Genomic DNA, 12,514 nt, shown 5'->3' on the forward strand with positions numbered 1-12,514 from the left:
ACAGTTTCCAAAAGATTTTGGTATATTCCGATACCTTCACTTCTTTTCCTCCTCCTCTTTTCTCTTAGCCTCCTTCTTATCCTCTTCTTTCAAATCTAAGTAAAAGATGAGGGGGTCCTTTTGGCCCCCACCCGGCCCGGGCTAGAACCCACGTTTGGGGACCTCTCAACGATGCAGCACTCACCCCCCAGGGATGTTTCTGTAACTCCAAATTGTAATGTCTCTACCTGGATGTCTGCACGTTTCCTAACTCCGCATCTTCCCTCCCTCCAACGCTAAGATTACCCCATCAGTTTCCCTCAATGTTAATGATGCTATCATCTCCCTGTCTCCTCATGCCTGCTGTCATGCCTTGACTCCGACCTTTCGTCCACCCCCCACATTCAGTCTGTCTCTAAAATCTGCCATCTCCATCTTAAAAACATTGCCCACATCCGTCCCTTGCTAACACAGGGTGCCACTAAGGCTCTTGTCCATGCCCTTATTATCTCCCACCTTGATTATTGTAACTCTGTCTTAGCTGCTCTCCCTCTTAACCGTCTCACCCCTCTACAATCCACCATGAATGCTGCTGCCAAACTTATCTTCCTCTCCCATTGCTTCACTAACACTTCCCCCCTCTGTCAGTCTCTTCACTGACTACCTGTGCGCTTCAGGATTCATTTCAAAATCCTTACTCTTACTTTCAAAGCCCTTCACAGCGGTTCCCCTTCCTACTTCTCCTCACTCATCTGCAAATTCACTCCTAACTGGTCTCTTCGCTCATCCAATGAGTCCCTCTCCTGCAATACTTTTACTAGTGTGGCTGGTCTATCCCTAACAACGGCACTTTTATTGTGTAATACACCCTAAACCCCTCTAGATTGTAAGCTCGTTTGTGCAGGGCCCTTCTCACTGTTGTCTCTGTAAGTCAAATTGTTATGTTACATAATACTTGCTGTGTCCTGTCTGCCCATTGTACAGTGCTACGGAATTTGATGGCGATATATAAAACAATAATAATAATGAAGGTTGAAATATAATGTCTTCCTATTCAAGCATGCTTGTGTTACATGTCTCACTACTTATTTTTTCTAACAAAGGCCTTACCATTCCTCTTTACAAACTAAACAGAAACATTCATTAGGAGAGTTAGCTTGAATTTGTATTCTTATTTACTTGTCTCTCAACTTTTTTTAAATAAAAGTTATTGTTTTATTAACGGCAATGTTAGCCCTTGCATGTGTTTTTTCACATCTAATAGCTCATTTTGATCCCTAAGCTTAGCTTTGTATTTAACCCCTTTGAGACAAAGGCTGATTTTACTTTTTGTACCCTTTGTGACAATGGCCTTTTTAACATTTCTGCACTGCTTGTGTTTAGCTGTAATTTTCTTCTTTCCCGTTTACTGAACCCACACACATTAGATATTGTTTTTTTCAGGACAAGAAGGGCTTTCTTTAGATGACATTGTTTTGATTGTATCATATTATTTACTATTAAAAAGAATTATAAAATATGGTGAAAAATTTAGAAAAAAATGACTGTTTCTAACTTTTAGTTGAAAAATCTTTTACTCGTCTATAAAAGGTAATGAAAAAACCTGCTAAATAGATTCTACTATTTGTCCTGAGTTTAGAAATACCCAATGTTTTTATGTTTTTTTGCTTTTTTCTACCCATTATGGGGCAATAAGTACAGGTAGCGTTTTGCTATTTCAAAGCCATTTTTTCCAAATCTGGTAATTCTTCCCCCCTTGTGCCATTTCGGGTATCTTTGAACCCGGCCAATGCAATTTACCCCATCAAGTCATATATTTTTGAAAACTAGACAGCCCAGGGTATTCCAAATGCTAGTATTTTAACTCTTTCCATGCACCATATCTACCACCAGTCTTTGTCAAACTTTATGGTAGTCATTTTTTTGCATTTGTTTTGTCATACACATTTTACTTCAGGTATGAATTTAAATGTTCTCGTTTATGTCACTATCACAAAACACCCCAATATGTGTTCAGCAACATCTCCTGAGTACAGCGATACCTCACATGAATGATTTTGCCTGGCTGTTTGGGGGCAAAAGGGCCACATTTGGGGCATGCGCTTTTTTTCAATGTTGAACTTTGGCATTTGGGGATCCACTGCCCATGCCCTATTTGGTACATCTTTGAGCTGGGCCATTTCAGTGTGCCCAACAAAACCATATATTTTTCAAAACTAGACACCACAGGGTATTTTAAATGCTGGTGTTTTAACTCTTTGCATGCACACATTTTACCACCAGCATTTTTTCAAAGTTTGCAGTAATATTTTTGTGTGTGTATTTTTCCCACACACACCTACTTTATGTATGAATTTACAGCTCCTGGTATATGCCGCTGTCACACGACACCCCATAATGTGTTCAGCAACATCTCCTGAGTGCAGTGATACCCCACATGCATGGGTGTGTCATTTTTTGGGGGAACTAAAAGGCCACATTTGGTACATGTGCATTTTTCTAATTGGAAATTAGATGTGTGGCCATCCTTCCCCCCGTGTTAATTGGGACGTTGTTGAACCTGGCCCATTCAATTTACCCCATCAAATCATACATTTTTTAAAAGTAGACACCCCACGGGCATTTAATATGCCAGTATTTTAACTCTTTCCATGCGAGAATTGTTTTAAGCTAATATGCTAATTTTAGGACTTGCTCACAAAAATATATTTTTTATATATATATATTTTTTTATTATTATTTTTTTTTAAAAAAAATTTTAACATTTTTTTTCAACTTGGAGGTTCCCCTGATAGTGACATCAGTGGGAAATGATTTTTACATTTTACTGTTTTTTTACTATTTTTTTCTAATTATTATTAATTTTATTTTATTTTTTAATTTATTTTTACTAATCACACTGTGATTAGAAAGCTGGGCTCCATTGACTTGCATGGTGAATGCAGTACCTGTATTCAACCTGCAAGTGGAGCCAAAGTTCTCTAGATGGTCTGGACCATCTAGCGAACTTTTAAAATTTGTGGTTCCTGTTACAGGTCGGCGGCCATCTTCCTTGATGGCGAAGATTGCCGGCAGCTGCGGCTGTGACCGCTCTCCGGAGCGGTCACAGCCCATCAAAAGGTTAGTGTTTGGTGTCGCTGGATGCCTCCTGATCGAGGCATTCCAGCGACACCATTTAAGTTTAGGAGGCGATCGTCGATCGCCTCCTAAACGCTTTTAAAACGGGCGTCCGCCGCCATACAAAGTATGGCGGATGTTGACGCCCCGTGGAGGGGCCAGAGATGGCCCCTTCGTGCCGATCGCGGCGTTGCTGAATGCCTCGAGGTCGAGGCATTCAGCAACGCTTTTTGGGTGCAGAAAGCGATAGTAGATCGCTTTCTGCACCCGTTTAAAGACGTGCCGGTCCTGGCACGTCAATTGTCGTAAAGCACATGCTTTTCCGTGCCGTGCCAGGACCGGCAATTGTCATTAAGGGGTTAATAGAATAGGCTATCGTTATACACTAAAAACATGCACAATTTTTGGCGTTTTAAAAAAAACAAACATAAATATATTGATCCCCAATTGAAACAAAAAATATTGATGCAAAATTATTTTTGTTTAAAAATGTCTTAACAGTCGCATTAGCTATTTAATTCCATTGAAAAAAACTAATTAGAAAAAAACAGGTTTTAACCAATTTTTAATAAGGTTATCAGTACATCACTTCCAATCTGAAGTATAGTTTAAGAAATCATACATCTGTAGATTTTTTTGACTATTTGTACTACAGAAAGTTAGAGGCCAAAAAAACTAAGCATTAAATTACAAATTAGGCAAGTGGCTTAAAAACAAGTTCAAGAAAACGTAGCTCTGGAACGGAACAGATTACACTGCATAATAAAGAAACTAAATTATCAGATGATCAGAACATGTTCTTTTGTGCTTGTGTATTTTTGACGTGGGAGAAAATTCTTGTAATACTTAGTGATGCACCCACACATACACCCACACATCTGATCACTTGACTTCCATGTATAACAACAAGATTTCTTTTACTATCTTAACTAATAATCAAATCTGCCTTTTTTCAAGCAGCGGTTAAAACCAAATGTTTTCACGTAACCATATTTTAATCCACTGCAGTCCTTCATTTCGACCACTTATTCATCTTTCTATGTAACCCACTGTTTAGATAAATAATAAACTATGAGTTCTAAAAGAAATAAACATCTTAAATCAGGGATTTTTAAAAAGTTGGAAAATATAATTTGATTAATTTGTTCACAAAATGAATGTGCAAACAAATAATTAGTAACTAGTAAACACTCATTCTACCACTGTACACTTACACACACGCACATTTCTCATGCTCCTCTTCTCCCCCTTCCAGGTAAGGCTAACCCTAGGCCTACTTCTGATACTCCACCATATTCTAACACACAAGCTCACGATAACACACACACATACTAACACCAAATGCCAACACCCATCACTCATGCTAACACCATACACTTACACACTATATATATGCCACCATTCCGTAACAGACGCACACACTTGCATCATACCCTCACAAACATTAACACACACATGCTAAAACTCATACACAGGCATGCTAACCCCACACACCTATACACACACTCTAACACTACATGCGGATATACACACTCATGCAAATGCCATACAGTAAAACACATACCACCATACATACACGCTAACACAACTCTTATATACATGCACACACTATCCAACAACAAACACTAAGATGTACCCATTGACTTACACCCTTACGAAAAAATTACTGCAGTTTTTCTGAAGTAATACTGCAGTTTTTTGGACATGAAAAAACTGCAATACTGCACTTTTACTGCACTTTTACTGCAGTATTACTGCACTTTTACTGCAGTATTACTGCACATTTACTGCAGTTTTACTGCATTTGTACTTCACTGTACTGCAGCTTTACTGCAGTTATTTTTGTACGGAAGTACAAATGCAATAAAGCTGCAGTACATTGAAGTACAACTGTAGGTTTGCAGTATAATGACGTAAAAGTGCAGCAAATGTGCAGTAATACTGCAGTAAAAGTGAAGTACAAATGCAGTAAAACTGCAGTAAATGTGCAGTAATACTGCAGTAAAAGTGCAGTATTGCAGTTTTTTCATGTCCAAAAAACTGCAGTATTACTTACATACATACTTACAAACATATACTAACATACACAAACATCCAGAAACATACTCATACATACTAATATATTAATAAACATTTTTTCTGTGCATTTTAAATATACATTTTGTTTTTAGTCATCACAATTCATAATTATGCCCCAAACAAAACTTAGAAAAGAAACAAACAATAATATTCATAAAGTGTTGTGTTTAGTAAATGAGCTGCCACTCCTCAATCCACATATATCTAGATAAAAAAAAACACGCACTCAATACCTTATTTTAAGAGCGAACTTGTGCCACAACATTTAATAAAGAGCGGGGTTAAACCGAAATGTTTTTCCTAGTTTTACTAGCCTACCTTCAATCATGGCTTAAATAAAATGAGTCTCCTATTGGGCCTGACCCAAAATCATCACTCTGCAGTTGAAGCATTAATGAAAGGTAATCAGAAATAATTTCACCTGTAGGTAGATGAATAGTCCAAACATAAACAAAGCACAAAATGTAATGCAACCATTGTAAAAATGAAAAGAAATGAAAAAAATAAAACATATAAAATAAAGGAATGTTAATTTACTTACTGATTTTCTATAGTAGTTATTTTAATTTCAACAAATAGGAATTTTACCAATTGTGTATTTTTTTCTTTTTTTATGTTTCATATGTTTGCTGGTCAATTATTTATTTTCACTCCAGGCTCTGAGTCATGTTTCAGAAAAACTTGATGATAAACCACAATGTATGTGAACTCATATAAACTGCTAGCATAAGGACTAGTGATAAAGAGAATTACGGTGGTTCTTGTATTCATTCTGTAGATGGGAAGTCTTTTTTTCTGTAGGCTGCTTCCCTTCCTCTACTGTCCGCCCACTCATATGCTTTATAATAAAGTGTGTACAGTAATTATGACTCTTCACAATTTTGCATTTCATGAAGAAAGGTGTTTACACTTAGTTTTCCCTTTTCTGAACAAAACTATGATAACTGCATTTTGAAGTAGGAATCTTTAGAAGCAGAAAAACAGTCTGGTTCGTTTTCTTCCTTTTTTAATACAGAAAATCTCAAGTTTTAATTGATATTGAAGTGTTGTCACAATGTCAAGAGCATTTCAAATGCATAAATGTCACATTTGTATGTTGTGTATGCACATCTTTCCACAGATAGATGGTCAGAGGTACCTAGGAAGCACAACTGAGGGCTCAAGAGGGGACAGCAGACAAAAGTGACCACGCAGGATGGAATATATGCCTTCTTTTGTATTTTCCTTTTTCTCTAATCAAATTCAAACATTTTTTGCCAGCCTCTAAATTATATATGCCAAGGTGGGTGTTCGCTTTCAAACAGAAGACTAATGCATTATTCCTGTGAAATAACTATGTGACACAAAGTAAAGTAAAATGTGTTTGAAGAAAAAACAATAATATAAAATATATAAATCTGCTGATATACACAGGAAACAGAAAGAAGGCAAACTTAAAAGAGAGTCCCCATTCAACACAGCTTTTTAAAATAAACAAAAAAGCTACATTAACCCCTTCATGACCAGAGACCAGAGCCGTTTTTGGGTTTTTGCTATGTCTTTCTTCAAATGTAAATTCTCTCTTCTCAATTAGTGTACCCACGCAAATCATATATTGTTTTTTTTAGCACAAGTAGGGCTTTCTTTTGAAATAATAATTATATATATAGAAACCATCATTAAGTATGAATAATATCTAAAAATGTGGGGGAAATTAGGAAAGAAAGGAAATATTTTCACAGTTTCACCTATAAAAACTATATATAACCAGTGCAAATGGAAAAAAAACTCCAAAAGTATATTTAGGTATTTGTACTCTTTTTGGAAACACCTCATATGCCTGGTATTTTCATTTGTTTTGGCACTTACAGGGTTAAATAAAGGGGAGAGTAAAGGGGGCCGAGGAGAATGGGGCTAGTCTTCAGCCTCTAGACTGTCCTTGAGAGAGTAATCTCTCAGCACGCTGTGGATAAGCCTGCGGCAGTCACGGACTATGACCTGCTCCCTCCTCAACACCAGGTGGTTCCTGGAAAACCATAGAGCGTCCTTTACACAGCACATGAGACGCCAAGCATCGTCAATGGCGCTCTCGGTGTGTGTTCCTGGAAAAAGTCTGTAAAATACAGAGTGGTAAGACAGGTACTTTCTCTCAATAGAGTCCTTGAGATCCAGCTCCAGGGCTCTGAACAATGCCTGTGCAAACGGGCACTGCCAGAAAAAGTGAAAGGAAGTCTCCTCCTCCACAATGCACTATGGGCAGTGTCTATATCTGCACAGCCCCCTGGCATGCATAAATGTCCTTAGGGGGAGGCCTCCCTGAATGGCCATCCATGCAATGTCTTGGCTGTGGCGTCAGGGAGCCCTGGGACATTCGATAGTGTCTTTGGCTCTAATGAGCTTGTGGATCACACGGCGTAACCACAGGTCTGGTTTAACTCCCTCCAGTTGGTGCTTCCTTACAAATTTGCCCATGTCCGAGTAGAACCAGGGCATAGTCCAATTGAAAGGAAACGGAGCTGCCTCCACAGAGGCAGTAGGAAGAAGCGAGACATGGAGTTTACAGCAGAGCCTTTCACTACGTCTCTGAGAGCCCTGCGCACGTAGTTGCACACAAAGAAGGCCCTCAGCATGTCAGGCACTCCTTTGCCTCCCTTGCCGGGTTCCTTGTACATGCACGCTTTACTCTGTCCATTTTGGAGCCCCAGATGAAGTGGAAAACTGCTCAGTTGATGGCTTGGTGAGCGGTGACCAGCAAGGGCCAGGCCTGAGCCACATACTGCAGCACAGGAAGAATCTTGTTGCACTCATGGACAACCACATCCCCCTTAATAATACTCATCAGCATGAGGTTGCGATACTGGTTTAATACTTGAGGCTTCGGGTAACACACGAAATACCATTACATAAGTTATGGTGGGTAAAAGTGATGGAAAGCACTTACACTTAAAATTAAGGGGTGGTAGATGCATGATTAAACACTCATTTACAGACACCAGACAAGTCAGAAGGCTTGTTTTTCCATCAGAAATCTCATGGTGCTGCCACAACCAAGGGATTCTGGGTAGGCACATGCAAATAAGGTCAACAATAATCACCATTTGCCTCTATATACACTTTATACATGGATCTCTTGCAAGTAATGGCCCGCTGTACAAGACAGCCTTTAGACAAAACTCAGGTAAGAGATGCAGTAGAGATGCAGTAGAGATGCAGCTGCCACAACCACAAAGGATTCTGGGTAGGTGCATGCAAATAAGGTCAACAATCATCACCTTTTAGGTGTTGCTGCCCATTGATCTGGGAAAGGTTATGAGGCCATTTCCAAACAATTTAAAGCCTGTCATTGTACAGTAAGAAAGGTTATTCAAGACAGTTGCAAATCCTCCCAGAAGTCCCAGCAAATTTCCCCCAAGGTCACACCATGTAACAGAGAGAAATTGCAAAAAAAACACGCAGCTACAGATCAGACCTCAGTTAGCATATTACATTTTAAAGTTCACGAAAGTACAGTTAGAAGAAGACAAGCATATTTTTGAATCCGGCTGGGCCAGAAATGGCTAGCCCTTATTTATTTAATTCATTTATCACTTTGTTTTTACTCACAAGTGCCCATTAATTTGGTTTGGATTTCACGACGACGAACTCGCGGCGAGGCCATCACTATGATTTGGACATGTTTTTCTGCACTGTGTTTTTTTGGACACTGTTTTCTTTTTTCTAAAAAGGGGCAGTGAAGCTTGTTTTTGTTGGAGGAGGGTAGGGAACCTTATGGCCCCTCTGTCTGTCCAAGAAAGGGGTCACTCCCTTGTGGGAGTGACCTGAAGTTCAAAGGAGTCTCACCCTTCGGGGTGAAGTCTCGAAGATCTGGCCCTCCCATGGGGGGAATTTAGTCTGCTTCCGCTGCTTCCTAGCACGGAATGCTGCACCAAGGAGCTCAAAAAAAAAAAAACCAGAAGAAGACTGAACAAATATGGTTTGTTTGGAAGGGGGAAGCCTCTTCTCTCTAGAAAGAACATGGCAGCATGGCTTAGGTTTGCAAAGTTGATTCTGAACAAACCACAGGATCTGGGAACCTTGAAGTCATTGAGTCAACCATGAACTCTTCTGTATACAAAAGTATTCTAGAGTCAAATATGAAGTCATCTGTCCGACAAGCACACTAGCAAATCTACAACAGAATGACTGAAAAAGAAAAGAATCAATGTGTTGCGATGGCCCGGTCAATATATGTTGAACAAAAGAGAAACACTTGGAATTCCATTGGAAAACAAATTGTATAAAAAGTTTGGATACACATTGGTTATCAGAAAAATCAACAAAGCACTTAGTATCACTTTATTTGTTCTTTTTTTTGTGTTTTCTGAGGAATGTACTGTAGTGTGGAGTAGCTGTATTAGTCCAGTGTATACGAATGCAAAATAACAGAATATTGCAGAATCTTGTAATACCTTTTTTATTGGACTAACAGTATTAAAAAAATAAATAATAGACAAGCTTTCGGGAGTCTTCCCTTTATCAAGTCAAAAGCATTTCTGACCAAGCAAGTTTAAAACTAACAAGTAAATGTTATGATACAGGGTTAAAACAGGGGTTAAAACAGCAAGGTAGAGAATGCACTATAGTTTAATTACTTTTTCAAGGGATGTTATTGCGAAATTTCAGTTGGTATACACAATACTTACCCGGAAATATATAGATTATCTCTTTAAATTGCTCTCTTGATGTTGGTCTGAAAAAATCATAAATCAGAAAAAAATTATTAAGAGTCTAAGCGTTTCATCATGCATTAGTTTAGTCCTGTAACTTTTAGTCATTTGCTCTGAAATCAATTAATTTAAACCAAGACAACTTTCAAAAGAACGCAGTAATAGTTATTTTTTAACTAGAGGAATTTGTTTTGTTAAATGAGCTTCCTATCAGAAATAAAACTGCCAAGGGACTTTCTCTTTACGGAGAGGCTTACTCATTGATATGCATTTATAACTGCAATGTTTCTTAGCATATATATTAATCAATGTCAGTTACTCTTGAAAAAATCCATCAGCGTGTTTCATGAATCATCATGATCACACAGTTATTCAAATAGCCCAAGGCGAATAAACAAAAGAAATTAACCCCTTAATGACAAAGCCCGTACATGTACGGGCTCAAAATGCATTGTTTTCAATGGGTTTAGGGACCGCCCATTGTCCTTAAGGGGTTAAAATAAAAATGTGCAGAATGTCAAACAGATCAATGCTAACTTATTTGTGTATACTCAAAACATTATTTCAAACTACCCCAGGCTATTACAGATTTACCATTTCAATATAATGGAACATGCTGTAGCAATTAAAAATCAGTTGTTCAAGACAAGAAGAATAAAACTTTTGGTCACATGACTCAATCTCTATGCAATAAATTTAAGATGTGTGGGAATATTAAGGATGTAACCTCTCTGCTGAATGGATGTATGTTATAGCTAAAGACCGTTTTAGAGACAGGGGGCTTTGGTTTGCCATTCAATGTGTCTAAAAATAATTTTGCAGGACAGATGCAAAAAGGCTATACAGATTTCAAAAGAAAACAACTTCATTAGTGATTCTGTAGTGTGTTCAGAGTATTACAGCAACATAAGAAAAGTATACTTAAAATGATGCCATTTATTGGCTAACTGAGAGTTTAATTGCAAGCATTCAAGACCAAGTTGTTAGGTGCCTTCCTCAGGCTGGGCTAACAGATCTAATAGATATATACAGTTCAGTCAGAGCATCTTTGGTCAGTTTACTCCCTGGTTAGAGGGATCATAAAACCATTTGACACATGCCAGATCCACAACGTTGTCAAATGTTAGCAGGAATAAGTTGTTAGTAGTTAATTCAATGTTTGTGATAGGATTAAAGATTTGTAATATTGTAATGGGTGATGAATTCTCTGTCTCTATTGAGCCCAGTGAGTAGGGTATTAAATTGGCAGATTAGTTTGACCTCCCATATTTTTCTCTCCCTCTGGGTGCGAAATGATCCCATCAGTACTAAGAGCTTCACATCCCGTATGCTGCGTCCAATGTAGAAATAGTAGAACAGCATGGCTCGATAAAGACCGTAAGGTCAAAACATTGCCTTTGTTGCCGAATTTCATATACCTCAATTAACTACTGGAGTGCTGAGCGACATTATTTGTGGTATGCTGTCTCCAGACGGACAGAAATGCTCTCCAGCAGGTGTATCTATTTTTTTCTGGTTGAAGGTATGTCTGTGGGAATTAAACTGTTTGTGTAATGCTTGGCCTGTTTCCCCCCCGCATACATCGCTGTTGGGCATTTAACACACATATTGAGGTACACCACATTGGAGGATTTGCATGTAAAACAGCCATTGATTTTGTGGTGTAAATGTGATCCTGGTATTGGTATTTCATCTGTTGTGTGGATGTGTGCACAGGTCTCACATCTCTTTTGTTGGGAGGGAAAGGTACCATTTGCTGTTTGCCTGTGAAGGGTACTCTTCACCATCCATTGTTTGAGGTTGGGAGGCTGTTTGAATGAAAGTAGTGGGGGATGTGGGAATATTGTCCGAAGTCTTTCATCAGTGTGCAAGATTGCTTGGAGTTCCTTAGAGATCTTGCGTTGGGCTTCCATTTGTGGATTGTAGGTTACCACTAATGGAACTCGATCTCTTTTTTGTCGCTGCTGGTATCTCAGGAGGTTTTCTCTGGTAAGCCGGGGGGGGCAGTGTTATTTGGGGGCATAAAGCTTTTCTGGGGGCAGAGTGCCCCATGATATGACTTTTAACCCCCTTTATGCCACTCTGCCTCCATAAATGTCTTTTAACCCACTATATGCCACTCTGCCTCCAGAAATTCCTTATACCCCCCCATATGTCCCATGATATGCCCCTGGCATATAGGGGTATAAGGTATTTCTGGAGGCAGAGTGGCATATAGGGGGTATAAGGCATTTCTGGAGTCAATCTGTGTCAATCTCAGCTCATCATTTGGGCACCTCTCCCAACTAACCGTTAGTCTAAACCTAACAGTGTTTTAAAACGACAGAGCAGAAAATTATAATTGAACAACTACATATGAACAATGGAAAACTTCCTGGTCCTTAGGAGTAAATAGGAAAATATTTAAAGAATTGGCTCCTAAATTTATGTTTACAATTAAAAACAGCCTGAAAATAAATCAATTATTACATAAAAGGAAAAAAAAAACTTCTGCTGCAGTATATGAGCAATAAGCATAAACCTCAGCCTCTGCTAAACTAACTGCCACTGTCTCACACTGCAGCTCTCATTAGTTTGTAACTGAACTAATCAGCACACATATATATCTAGTGCCCATCCCCTTGTCAATGCTGATTTGACAAAGTGAAAAAAAG

Source organism: Spea bombifrons, chromosome 2 (genome assembly GCF_027358695.1).
Source record: "Spea bombifrons isolate aSpeBom1 chromosome 2, aSpeBom1.2.pri, whole genome shotgun sequence".
Lineage (NCBI taxonomy): Eukaryota > Metazoa > Chordata > Amphibia > Anura > Pelobatidae > Spea > Spea bombifrons.